Source organism: Dipodomys spectabilis, unplaced genomic scaffold, assembly GCF_019054845.1.
Source record: "Dipodomys spectabilis isolate Male_0828 unplaced genomic scaffold, ASM1905484v1 ptg000092l, whole genome shotgun sequence".
NCBI lineage: Eukaryota > Metazoa > Chordata > Mammalia > Rodentia > Heteromyidae > Dipodomys > Dipodomys spectabilis.
The window spans coordinates 6386830-6399395 of record NW_024870769.1 but is presented as its reverse complement, the minus strand read 5'-3'; the positions used below and the strand labels follow the sequence as shown (position 1 = coordinate 6399395).

At 44.5% G+C, this 12566-nt stretch overlaps 1 protein-coding gene across 1 annotated transcript in view; it reads right to left on the bottom strand.

Moving 5' to 3' along the window:
• The window catches only part of Creb5 (cAMP responsive element binding protein 5), a 434800-nt gene extending 425121 nt beyond the window's left edge, over positions 1 to 9679 (bottom strand). Inside the window, exon 1 of the mRNA XM_042685053.1 lies at positions 9622 to 9679. The gene's annotated coding sequence lies outside the window, so the exon portion shown is untranslated. The remainder of the gene's footprint in view (positions 1 to 9621) is intronic.
• Between the last annotated feature and the right edge of the window lie 2887 nt (positions 9680 to 12566).

Genomic DNA, 12566 nt, shown 5'->3' with positions numbered 1-12566 from the left:
TGAAGCATGAAGTCACAAGGGACCCACAGCCAGGTCTCTCCTTCCTTCCACAGCAAAGCAATGCTGTGTGTTGAACTCCCCTCCATACCCGCAAAGAAAAGATGCATGAAGAGTTTGGAAATTACAACTTGTTTTAATCTTTCTCTAAGTGAATGCACAGATCGACAAATATATAAATGTATACACATATGTAAATACACACGAATGCATATAGATATAGAGATAGTGGTTTCTAGTAGATATTGAGAAATATTGAGTATTGTAATATTTTCAAAGGTGACCAACTCAATAAATATCATCAGCCCAGGGGGTAATAATTAACAATTTGACCTGAGCAAAATTGGTCTAGGCAATGACACAAAGCTTGTTAAAAGCTTGGAAAGAAGAAACTCTAGGGGATCCAGATGTCTCAAATGAGTAAGATTTTCCCTCCAAAAACTGCTAAAGGCAAATAGAACCCGAGGTGGGGAAGTATGCTGGCAAGTGAACTAGAAGGAGGGGATCTTGACCTTTTCCAAAATGGAGCTGTGAGCCTGCACAGAAATCAAATCCTGCAGTCATGTTTTCTAGGGAAGCACCTAAAAACATGTAAAATCACACTGTTTTGAAATTTACATAAAACAGAGCTACAGTCTGACTCAAAGAATTGTTTTCCAAGTTATTCGTCTTGTAAATTTTAATTGAATCAACTTAGTCTCTTAAATATGTTTTGTGGGACACAGCATGGCTCTTACAACTGCTTGCTGCCCTTGAACTCCCAATGAACATTTTAACTGAAACCCCCTTCCTTAAGAGAATCATAGAATATTGGAGAAGATTCCTTAGAGATCAGTAAGTGTGGTTCTCAGCCTTTGCTACACATTACAAACTCTTGCAGAGTTTTGAAAAACATAGAGGTCTAGGTTTCTACCCCTCAACCAATTAAAGCAGAATCTCATGGAGGAGGGGGTGTCAGAATTTTTTATAAGTTCCATAGGTGGCTCCACTGAGGTGCTAAGACTAGGAACCATGGTAAAGTCTTGCACTGTCTGCTATCATAGCCATCAGTCACATATAGTTATTGATTATTTGCTGTGTGGCCAGCCCCAATCAAGTTACACTATGGTGGCAAATATTTAATAGTAATATATATCATAAATAATCATAAAGTATCTCACTAATATTTTATGTTCGTTATAGGCTGAAATAATTATATTTTGGATATATCCAAGTTGAACAAAATATGTTATTAAATATCAACTCCAGGGCTGGGATGTAGCTCAGTGACAAAGCACTTGCCTTGCAAGTACAATGTCCTGGGTTTGATCCCCAGTACAAAAAAGAAAAGGAAATAAATTACAAAGAAACAAACAAAAAATGACTCCACCAGTTTCTTTCACTTTTTTGTGTTTATGTGTGTGTATGTGTGTGTGTGTGTGTGTGTGTGTGTGTATGTGTGTGTGTGTGTGTGTGCGCATGCACACTAGCATTGGAACTGGAAGTCAGGCCCTGGGTGCCATCTCTTAGCTTTTTTCACTCAACGCTATTGTTCTACCATTTGAACCACACCTCCACTTCCAGTCCTTTGCTGGTTAATTGGAGATAAGTCTCACAGATTTTCCTGCCAAGGCTGTTTTCTAACTAGAATCCACACATCTCAGCCACCTAAGTAGCTAGGATTATAAGTAAGAGCTATCAGAGCCTGCCTTGCTTTTTTAATATGGTCTATTGAACACTTTAAAACACATTTATGGCTCCTACTATTGGACAATGCTGGTTGAGAACAGCACTGTTATTTTATCACAAACGCAGACCTAGGTCTACTATTTTCAAAGAGGCACAGTGGTACATTCCTCCCACTAGCTTAGACTGTGCTTAGTGTCATAAATCACATGGCTGCAAAGGCAGGAATATCAGAAACTGTTGTCATCAGTTGATTGACAAGCTTCCTCCCATTTGTGTCATTCATTGCTTCTTCTAAGATTAGATATTAAAATCCATTTCCCTTCAAGAAAACTAGTCTTGCTCAATGTTAGGCACACATTTGTAATTTACTATCGTAGGCATAACTCAGAGTATCTGGAATAGATGTAAAAGATCAAATATAGGGAAATGTTAGCATTCTCTGCCTAGTGGTCCTCAGTATTCTGGGCCATCTTTAACAAACTAGCGTTCCCTTGTTCAGAAGCTCAAAGCTTGAGCCTATGATATTTTTTTTTCTTCTAGGACTCAATGTTTTTCAAAACCAAGTGGTCATTGCAAATCAGGCTTTTCATAATGGGGCACCAAGTCATATTGAGTGCCCTGGTGAAATGGATATTATCCTCAATGTCTTCTACTCTGCTGCATGGATATAGACATTAGAAGCCAAACTTACCTACAGAGAAAAGTCATGTTTTGATAAAAGTGAAATGGTACTACCAAATTAGGCAAATAAAGATTAAAAACATTTCTTCTAATAATCAGCTGATTTACATAAAAACAAAGATCTGTTGTTATTATTGCTGCTGCCTATGTTTTTCTCTTTAGAATGCCAGCAAAGAGGGAATTGCCCCTAAAACTAGCCAAAATGTCTTCTATTTGAAAAATCATAGCTGAAACCTAGGGCACTTTGGTAGGATAAAAGAGACCTGAATTCTGATGTGAAACCTTCATGCAAAGGGCTGGAAAGAAAACCTTTGGACCAGACCAAACAGCACCTACAGCAGATGTATTCAATTTTTTATTTAAATCTTCTTGTTTCCCATCCTAAATATGTGTTGCATACATGATTTCTTTTTTGTTGTTGTTGTTTTGGGTCCGGCCGTGGGGCCTGAACTCTGGGCCTGGGCGCTGTCCCTCAGCTCTTCAGCTCAAGGCTAGCGCTCTACCACTTGAGCCACAGCGCCACTTCTGGCTTTTTTCTTTTTGCTTATGTGGTGCTGAGGAATCGAACCCAGGGCCTCAGGCATGCAAGGCAAGCGCTCTACCACTGAGCCACCTTCCCAGCCCTGCATACATGATTTCTATTAGTCATGAGTAGTCAAGTTTGGCCATTGAACCTTTAAAGAGCATATTCCCATACTCAGCTCACTTCCAACAAGGTAACATTCACCTCCAAACACTCCTAACACTGGCCTGGAAAGAAAGCATGTGACACCTGAGGCTTGGGCAAAAGCGCATGTGCCAGAGGGCACACAGCACTTATGGCATTATTCAACAACCAAAAAATGAAAGATGATTTATGTGAACTTTAACTACTTTTTCAATCCCTTTGTCAAAAATGATGAAGCAAAAGATTGGGAGTGAAGAAAGTCACTGCTTTGTTTTTAGTTCTGCCTGGTTAACTCTCAAATGAAATATGGATGCTGTCATTTTATAGGGTGTTTCTAATAATAATCATAAAGACGAAGAAGACCTTAAGTTAAAAATCAATTAAGAAAGCCAGTATTAGAAAAGTTAACATTGCAAATATACATGTACGTGCATGTACATGGGCACTTGCATGCACTCACACATGCACACACATGCACACACATATAAATGAAGTAGAAACTATAGTTTTTAACCACCAAAGCCGTCATCCAAAAGATCTGACAAAAAATAAATAAAACCTTTGTGTTCAAAAAGTTAGTGGCCAAAAGACTTGAAAAGAGCAATGCAGCCAAAGCATTGGCTTGGGCTCCATTTGTAACTAGAGGATTTGTGGCAGCCTGGCTGAAGAAAGACAACTTGACCTGGAAAGTAGAAACAGGTATATGGGCAAACCAGACCTGAGCTGCACCCTCTGGCTCTGGGATTTGGCTGAGCTAAAAACAAAACAAAACAAAAAAAAAACAGACCTTACATCTCTTCTATTGAACAGAGATATTGACTTTAAAGTTCGCCCAATCTCTGTAAAGTGTCTGTCTTGCCATGGAACTTTCTAGGCTAAGAGGAGTCTTTTATTCTCTCCAACATCAGTTCAAGTTAAAATGCCAACACAGTAGTTTTCCATCTTTGTTAATTTTAGGGTAGCGATTACAAACATGAACCTTAAGGAAGTAGAAGAAAACAACTAAAATAAGCATTTTTAAAGTGGTAAATATATTCTGATTTATTCTTCCAAAAAATTTTTGGGGTGGGGGGGGACAATAGAATGAAAAACAAAATATCAAAATGTCAGATTCTATGTTCAGGAATTTATCCTAAGGTTTAGGTTTTATTTCGAAAGTCTTAGAGCCTTCATTATGAGCTTCAAAAGTTTTCTGTGAGAGTATTATCATACTTGGAAATCTCTGAAAGCCTCTTCTCTTTCAAAAACTTTCTGTGTTAAATTCTTGATTGGTGATTCCCAACCATGAAGACTAACAGATACTCAATAAAACACTAATTGCTTATTTTTCCTTAATTACAAAATGTTATAACTATTTAGCTAAACCATTAAACATGATATCATTTTAAAGTGCCAGATTTTCTATTTCAAGCATGTCACAAAACAGCTTATTTGGTTTACAAACAGCTGTACGAAAAGGTTCTTTGGTGTCATTAAATCTGTTTAGCATATATGAAAGTGCTTACTTCTTACACGTAAATACTCAAGGTTACTGCCCCTACATCTATTACCTTTTTTCAATTGTATAATTTTCTTAAACTTCAGAGAAATAGTCCTAGATTTGAAATTTTTAAACACTAATTTATAAAAAGCTTTGGTGGATTCCCATAATGCAGCCAGTAGTCAAACTGGACAAGATAATGAATTGACTGAGATCATTGTTCCCTCTTCATCCAAGAAATCTGCCTCTAAAAAAAGATCTTAAATTGCTGTAGAAATCCAATTTGTAAGGAGGAAAAGAAGCATATAGATGGGAAACACCAGCCATGATCACATTAATTTCATGACTAACAGCATTGCTTTGAAGTGAAGAAGAAGAAAAAATAAAAGATGTTAAAAAGAATGTCACTTTAATCCCAGTTTTAATCTAACAAAATTACCAGAAGAACCAACCATAGGGATCCAGTTGTGGTCACAGTCCCATCAAATACTTTTGAGCTTAAAAAAACTCCAAAGCTAAGGAAATGCTGTAGTCTAATGAAGTTCTGTTGCTAAAATATAAATTATAGAAGGAAATTTCGAGATTGGAGACTTGATTGACATCAGTACAAACCACCATGTAAACTCTTTGGTTGGTTTTCAATGCAGGTGTAGGAAACTGACAAATAGTTATTAGGAAATTATCATACTTATTATAAGTGAAAAGTGACACAAAAGTCTGTCTGACAAACTGCAATTTCTTCAACCACGGAATGAACAAAAACTGCAACTTCACAGAGATATAGAAATTGAAATATGCTTTCTACTTGCATGTGGTACATTCTTATATACTGTTCAGCTATAATCTATATAAGGTTACAGCAGACTTCTGCTTGAACAGGTTAACTTATGGATAACACTGATTTACATTAAAAACAGTTGGCTTGAAGCTAGTTATCAATTGAACAAACAAGTCTATTCTCAGCAGACTTGAAAATTAAAATTTTATATGAATCAGTAAGAACTTAAAATTTGCTATCTATCTAAAATACCACATGCAAAAGAAGTAATGTTTATGGGGAGCCACAGAGAATTCTTTTATTGTTTCCTAAGTTTTAAAACTAATGTGATAGTTGATCTTCAACTAATAGCATTCTCCTTCAAGGAAGCACATATCTAAGTCTTCTGTTATGCTTTGCTTTAGCCTATAGATTTCTTTTTATAAAAACTCCTTACTAAAACTCAAGTAAGTACTCATTGAAGTGATCCATGAGAGCTCATAGGAAGGAGTTCTTACCTGACACATCAAAATAACTCCCTGCTGCAGCCCATATGCTCACAAACATATTTTACCAGAAAGAAGGGTCTTTATACACACACACACACACACACACACACACACACACTCACACACTCACACTCACACACACAAGATTTTCATGTGAAATGCTATCAGTCCTAGGAAACTAACCAAAGCAACAATAAAACTCCCAGAATAAGAAATCCATTTCCAAATTCCATAAAACTACAAGATGAGTCCCACTTAACCAGGTATAAAGTTTCTTCTCTGCTTCAGAAGCATAATGAACAGCATCTTACCATTGTAGAATAAAATCAGCAACGTGTTGCCTCCTGCAGTCACCAGATCAGATTTTTTTTCTTCCTTACTTTCTAGTAACTTCTTTTCCCCAGCAAGATTAGGAAGAAAAATAAATCTTTTGAGTATTTGTCTCAGTTATTTCAGACTAGATCGTGAAACTAGTCTTAGAAAAACACAACACAAAAAGACCAGGTCTGGTATTTTACAGTCACTTCTGCAAACCAAAGATACCTCCTGGACTCTTTGTACCTCCTTCCCTCCCTCGTTTCTTTTAGTAATGAGACTAATTTTTCCAGTAGCCTTGAACTCCCAAGACTTAACTGACATGGAAAATGTGACTAAAAACTTGTAGAACTGTCTAGCCTCCAACCCTACACAGAATCAACTTTGTTGTAAGTGTTGAGGAACACCTCGCAAGCAGCTACATGCTCAGTTTATACTCCTGCACTACACAGCACTGAACACCAACACAGTGCGCCATCTAGTTAGCAAGCTGCAGTCTCCGTCCTAGAAGGGGGGACACCTTCAAACCCTGGGAGCTAAGAGCTTGTCAGAGTTCAGCTGCTCTAAAGGTCCAATTGTTTATTTAAATAAAAAAAATATCGCTACTGAGATAATCCACATCTAGTGGATATGGGAAAATTTAGGTAATAATGGCACTACAAACTTTTACATCTAACTTTGATTTACAAGATAAAAGCAAGTTTTAAATTAAAAGGGCTTTCTGTTAATAGAGCTTATTATTCTGAAGACGGGAATGATTTTCTTCGAAAGTTGTCCCTGGGTGCATGCCTATTATCTTTGCTTTTCCCCTTCCACTAATGAGCATTTATCTAAAGAGCCTGTTAATCCTCTGATGTGTGCTTCTGGTCAGAGGTAACAGTTTGAATAAAACCACTAATCACTGATCACTAAATCACTTATCATTAATCACACTCTCCAGGGCCCATGACCCAGGCCATTTTTCCTTTAGGTCTCTTGCATCACAAACAAGAAGTTTAACATTTTCGATGCACACCTATTGTGAATAGGGTTATACTATTTCATCTCTAGATGTGAACAAATAATAAATACTGCCACAAACTTGGGGGAAGGGATGTCAATTAGACTCCAGACAGGAGTTTCACAAATGTCTACCCTACAGCCTGGCTTTCACTCTAAAGAAAGTAGACCAGACCTGATCATAACAAAAACATGAGTTCTTCAAGTAGTTCCCATCTATTTAAACTATAAACTTGCTTTTATTTAGCTTTCCCAGCTCCAAATCAGAAAGCGCTCCAGTCCCCTGTCCTCCTCTACCCAAAAGCCTGTTAGTAAAATTTTTATTTGATTTTTGCTGCATACTCCCCTTATTCCCCAGAGTTCTTTTTATTTGTATCCCTTAAATGTCACAAACAGGGGTTTCATTTAAACTGCCAGATAGAGGTTGTGATTTAATTCAATGACGCCTGTAGATAACTTCCTCTCTAAACTTAAAAGCTAAGAGCAAGAAAGTAACACACGCAGCAATTTATTGGAAGGTACTTTTGAGTTCAACGCCTCACATCCACTCACTTTGAGATAAAACATCTAATTTTGATCCTTCCAGCCAAACTTGAGTTAGTCAGCTCCTCTTTAGTTTTTCCCTCTCCGGCTACACGGTTCCAGGCAGGCGCTGTGTAAAGTACTTGCGTTCGCTGTGGGTATATTACTTTCCCAAGTCACCGCAGGGACACGGAATTAGCCTAAGGCTTTTAAACATCCCCTAAAGGTGCCTTTTTGGGGGTGGCTGAACATTAAGGGGGGGGGAGTGGGCTTGCTTGTGCCTTTCCTAAATTATAGAAAAGGGCAGATTGCACGCTGATCAGGTGCCAAGGACCCCTCAGGCACCAGAAGCTCTTACCCACACTCCAGGGACAGTGTCCGCCCCCAGGGAACGCTGTAAAAGGCAGGGAACGACCTAAAGAGATAACGACGTGGGCGGAGGAGGGGTGGAGAAGGAGGGGGTCAAGGGAAGAGAGGGCAAGAGAGATGCCCAGGGAACGGTGGGGCGATTGCACGAGCCTATTGGGGTGGGGGTGGAGGTTGAAAGCAGAGTTGCTTTGTCAGCATTCTAAGCCCCTGAACCCTTGAGTATCCGAAGCCGTTAATCAAACACTTACTGGCCTGCAGAATGACGTAATGAACCAGTATCCAGCCTTTATTCCTTGACACAGAGCAAGAGAGAGGGAAAATTAAAAAGAAAAAAAAAATCCACTGGAGTCCGTAGGCTCTGACAACGAACTACATACAAGCAGCCCAAGCCAATTCGGAGCCTGGAACTAGCGTCAGATGGGGTGGGGACGGGGGTGGCACTCGTTTAGGGCAAGTTGGGGAGGGGTCTTAATTTAACCAGACACACCCCCCCACCCCGTTCTCTTGGGAATCAACCTATAGCCAAGAAGGAGCGGGATGCAGTCCCCCCGAGAGAAAACATCTCCTTGGTTCTTCCTCTGAGAACTTGGTGGAAAGTTGAGGCGGTTCGGTGGTGGAGAGCCGGGCCGGGGAAGGCAAGGTTCCCGCCGCGCTGGGTGCCCAGAGCGGAGGCTCCAGCCCACGCTGTCAATTCGGGGCATCGGCGAGGAAGAGGTAAGGACGGCAGTGAGAAAGGGCCCGGGCCGCGGGCGGGAGGCGGTGGGAGGAGTGGACGCCGGGCTGGAAGCGCCGGGAGCGAAAGTCAAGTACCCTCCAAGGGCGACCTCCCCTCCCGCGGCGGGCGCGCGGACTCGGGCCGGCAGCCTGGCGGGCGCGGCGCCCGGAGCGAGCGAGCGAGCGAGCCGCCCTCGCCCCGGCCGGCCCCCCACCCCGGGTGGCCCGGCGGCGTCCTCGCAGCCAGCGCCCGCTGGAAGTTTGCAAACTTTCTCCGGGGGTTCCGCCGCCGCATCCCTGGGAAGCTGGGGCACGCGGGGAGCAGGCTCCGCACTCAGCATCTCCGTGGCCGCCGCCGCCGCCGCCGCCGCCGCCGCTGCTGCTTGACCACACTTCTGGAGGGTTCCGCACCTTGCCAGGTCTCTGGAGGCAAACACACACCCCCGATTCATAACGGTTCCCCCCGTGTAGGGAAACACGCGCGCTCCCACACACGCACGCACGCTGGGGCGGACACGGCGCGGGCTCCGGCTAGCATCCCCGGCAGGCGCACGGCGCAGCGGCCGCCGAGACGCGCTCCGAGACGGACACGGCGTGGGGCGGGGAGGGGGGAGAGGGTGGAGGGGGGAAGGGGGGGGTCTCTCTAGGTGGCCACGGGACACGGCACAACTCCACAGTCCACCAGCGATTGGGGCCGGACTTCCTCTCGGGTCCGCCAGAATGTTTACAAACACAGATCACTCTCCGAAAGAATGCATCACATCTTCCCGACTCCTGGCCCTGTGACCTGCCCATTGGACCAAGTAACCTCGCGGCTGCCGCCGAGAACCAACCCCTGCAGACCAGCACACGCTCCCGAGACGGCTCCCCGCGGCAAGTGCAACGAAAAGTGGCTAAATGCAAACGCCCCAGAAGTGGCCGAGCCGTATTTTTAGGAACTTACCAAACAAGTGTGGAGAAGGCCAGAGCGGAGCCCGGGTGAAGGGACCACGTTGGACTGAGCAAAGATTACAATACCTTCTATTTAGAGTGCATTACATCACCCCCCCGGTGACGTCACGTGGGATTCCTGAACTTCTAAATCATTGCGGTCCGCGGGGGAGGAGGGCGGGAGGGCGGGGCCGTCACGCCGCGGGGGCGGGCCCCGCCCAGGCCCCACCCCGGCCCCGCCTCTCCAGCGGACCCTGGTGCACCCGGGCCGGGGAGCGCAGCGGCGGCGGCGGCGGCGGCGGCGACCGCGCAAGCAACAGCTTGCAGAGCCCAGCGCCGTGTGACACGGCTCCCTGACATGAGTGGTGTGAGTCAGCCTGGAAACAGTTCAGCCCGGACCACGCAGCAAGCGCGGACACAGGCTCTCTCGCCAGGAGGCTCTGGGAGGGTCTGTAAGGTGTTAGGATCTAGGTGTGGGGCGTGGGGTGGGGGATGTGGGGGGGATGCTGAAGTTCAGGGGAAGAGAGTTTACTCGGCTCGGCTGGTAGAAATGCAGGGCATTCCCGCCCCTCCCCCGATCAGAAGATGTCCAGCTCCCCCGCCCCTCCCCCATCAGAAGATGTCCAGCTCCCCCACCCCTCCCCCGATCAGAAGATGTCCAGCTACCCCCGCCCCTCCCCCGATCAGAAGATGTCCAGCTCCTCTCGCCTGCGACCGTCATGACCTCATTGCAGTGTTTTCTGCTGCGTGCTGGCTTCTCTGAGCCACCCTGTCTTCACCGCCCCCCCCCCCCGTCCCCATCCCCCTTCACCTCCAGGGCAATTGCTTCCTTATTGTGCACACATTCGCTTGGAGAACATTGCCCCTCCCTCCACCCCTACCCCTTTCAAGTTGCCCCTTTCGAGCGCCTGAGCAGCTGTAGGGAGAATCTCTCCTGAAGGCAAAAGGTGAATCTCAGCCAAAGCCAAGTGATGAGCCTGATTTAGATTCAGCGTCAGAGCCAGAAGGGCCCTTGGCCATCACTTCCAGATCCTCCTGGGTTATGGCCCAAGCTCACCGCTGGGAAGAGGCAGAGCCACGGCCAGAAGGCAGGCTCTGGCCTGGCCGCCTGGTCTGTAGGATGGAAGCCTGAACATTGTAAGCATGGGCTAATCACCATCGCTGCCACCCTCAGCTTAATTGCCGGTCAAAAGTTCTTGATGGGGGTAGCAGCACTCAAAGGGAAGATACCGACAAACTTCCAGTCGGTTCTAATGGCCACTGTCATCCTTGCAGAGGCTCAGTTGGGAAAGCACCACGCTTGAGCTCCCTTGTTTCACACAATCCTGGAGCAATCAGAAGTAGGCCAGGACGGTGTTATAATTATCCCTGTTGTACAGGTGAGCTAGGACAGGCTCTAGAAAGCTAGGGAGCTGGCCCAGGATCACCAGTGGAGAACACAGGTGATGGTATTGCAGTCACACCAGCCTGTTTTCAACAACCATTCCCATCTGGGCTCCTTCAGAGAACCAGGGTGAACATCCCCTTCTTGCGGGTTATTGGTGGTTAGAATCTCCTGGCCAGGTAGTTTGGGGCTTTGCTTAGAAACAGTTTAGCCCCCATTAACAAACAATCATCATTCTTGACATTTATGTAACTCTGACATTTATATAGTGCCTCACATCCCAGTGCATGTGACTTTGCAGTTTGCCAGAGGATCAAGACTGGACTGGCTACAAATTCCAATGCTTTGCCTAGATTGTCAAGTCTTTCTGTGCTGGTTTTGACATACTGAATGGAAGTGCTTTCCATTTCTTTCTGAAAGTGTTTCAGGGTCCTACCCTTCACAGAGACTGATGGCTGCCTGTGCGCCACAGCCTTACTCAGAACTCCACAATGCCTTTCCTACTTGTTCTTTTCCATGAAGAGCTCTAAAGGAAATCTTTTTGTTTTTGTTTTTTAAAAAAGACTCCGCTCCAATCATAACCTGATTCTTAACCACTAACCAATAAAACCTTTAAGAGGACAATTCAGTTTTCCTGCAGTATTCCAACTTGAACCAACTTCTGTGCCCACATTCCAACCCACTGACCAGTTCAGCCCTTCCCAGCGAAAGCACGTGTCTAACCCCCTTTCCTTCAAAGGAAAAGTGTGAGCTCATGAAGGTCCCAACTTAAGGAAAAGGGGAGAAAGCTCAACACAGCAGAGCTCAGGCTGAGAACTTTTTCTCCCACCCACCCCCCTTCTCGGTAACTGGTGTGGACCAAAGAAATAGAGAGTTAAATAAGCAAAACCAGGATAATAATCAATGATTTTTATACCTGTAAGTAGCTAATCATATTTGGAACATTTGACACACAGTATTCTCCAAAGAGAAGCACATTGATAGGAGTTTTCAAGCAAATACTGTCCAAATTTCTAATGGAGATAATGAGGATAATTATAGTAACTAAAAGAGTTATATATACCACTGGCATTAACAAATGTACTTGGCACCAGACAAGCATACTATGTAAGCATTTACCTTTCTTTGTATTAAGGAGACACTGTGGCCAATGCTGTGATAGGTGGGCATTCAGTCATGTTAGCAAACTTAACCAAATAATTGGAAAGGAAATCTTTGCCCCATCTTATCCACAGGGCAGCCCACACTGGCCTCCACATACATCACTGGCACCTAGCACCCTGTCATCTGTCAGATGCTGCCAGCAGGGCCCTCAGGTTGGTGACCCACATTTCTGCCTCTCTTTCAGTATTTCTCAGAGCCAAAGTACCATGGAGGCTGTAGCTGGGAGGAGCCACCATGCGAGGGGAATCTCTAGGGATACCTCAACTGGTGGGGGCTATAGCCTGAAGCATTTGCCCCCTGGGGTGCTACCGCAAGGAATTCCATCTCACTTCCAAGTCTCTGATGAGAACTGGAGACAAGGACTCATATGAACAGAATCAAGGTAAATTAGCTAAGATCTTTCACTACCC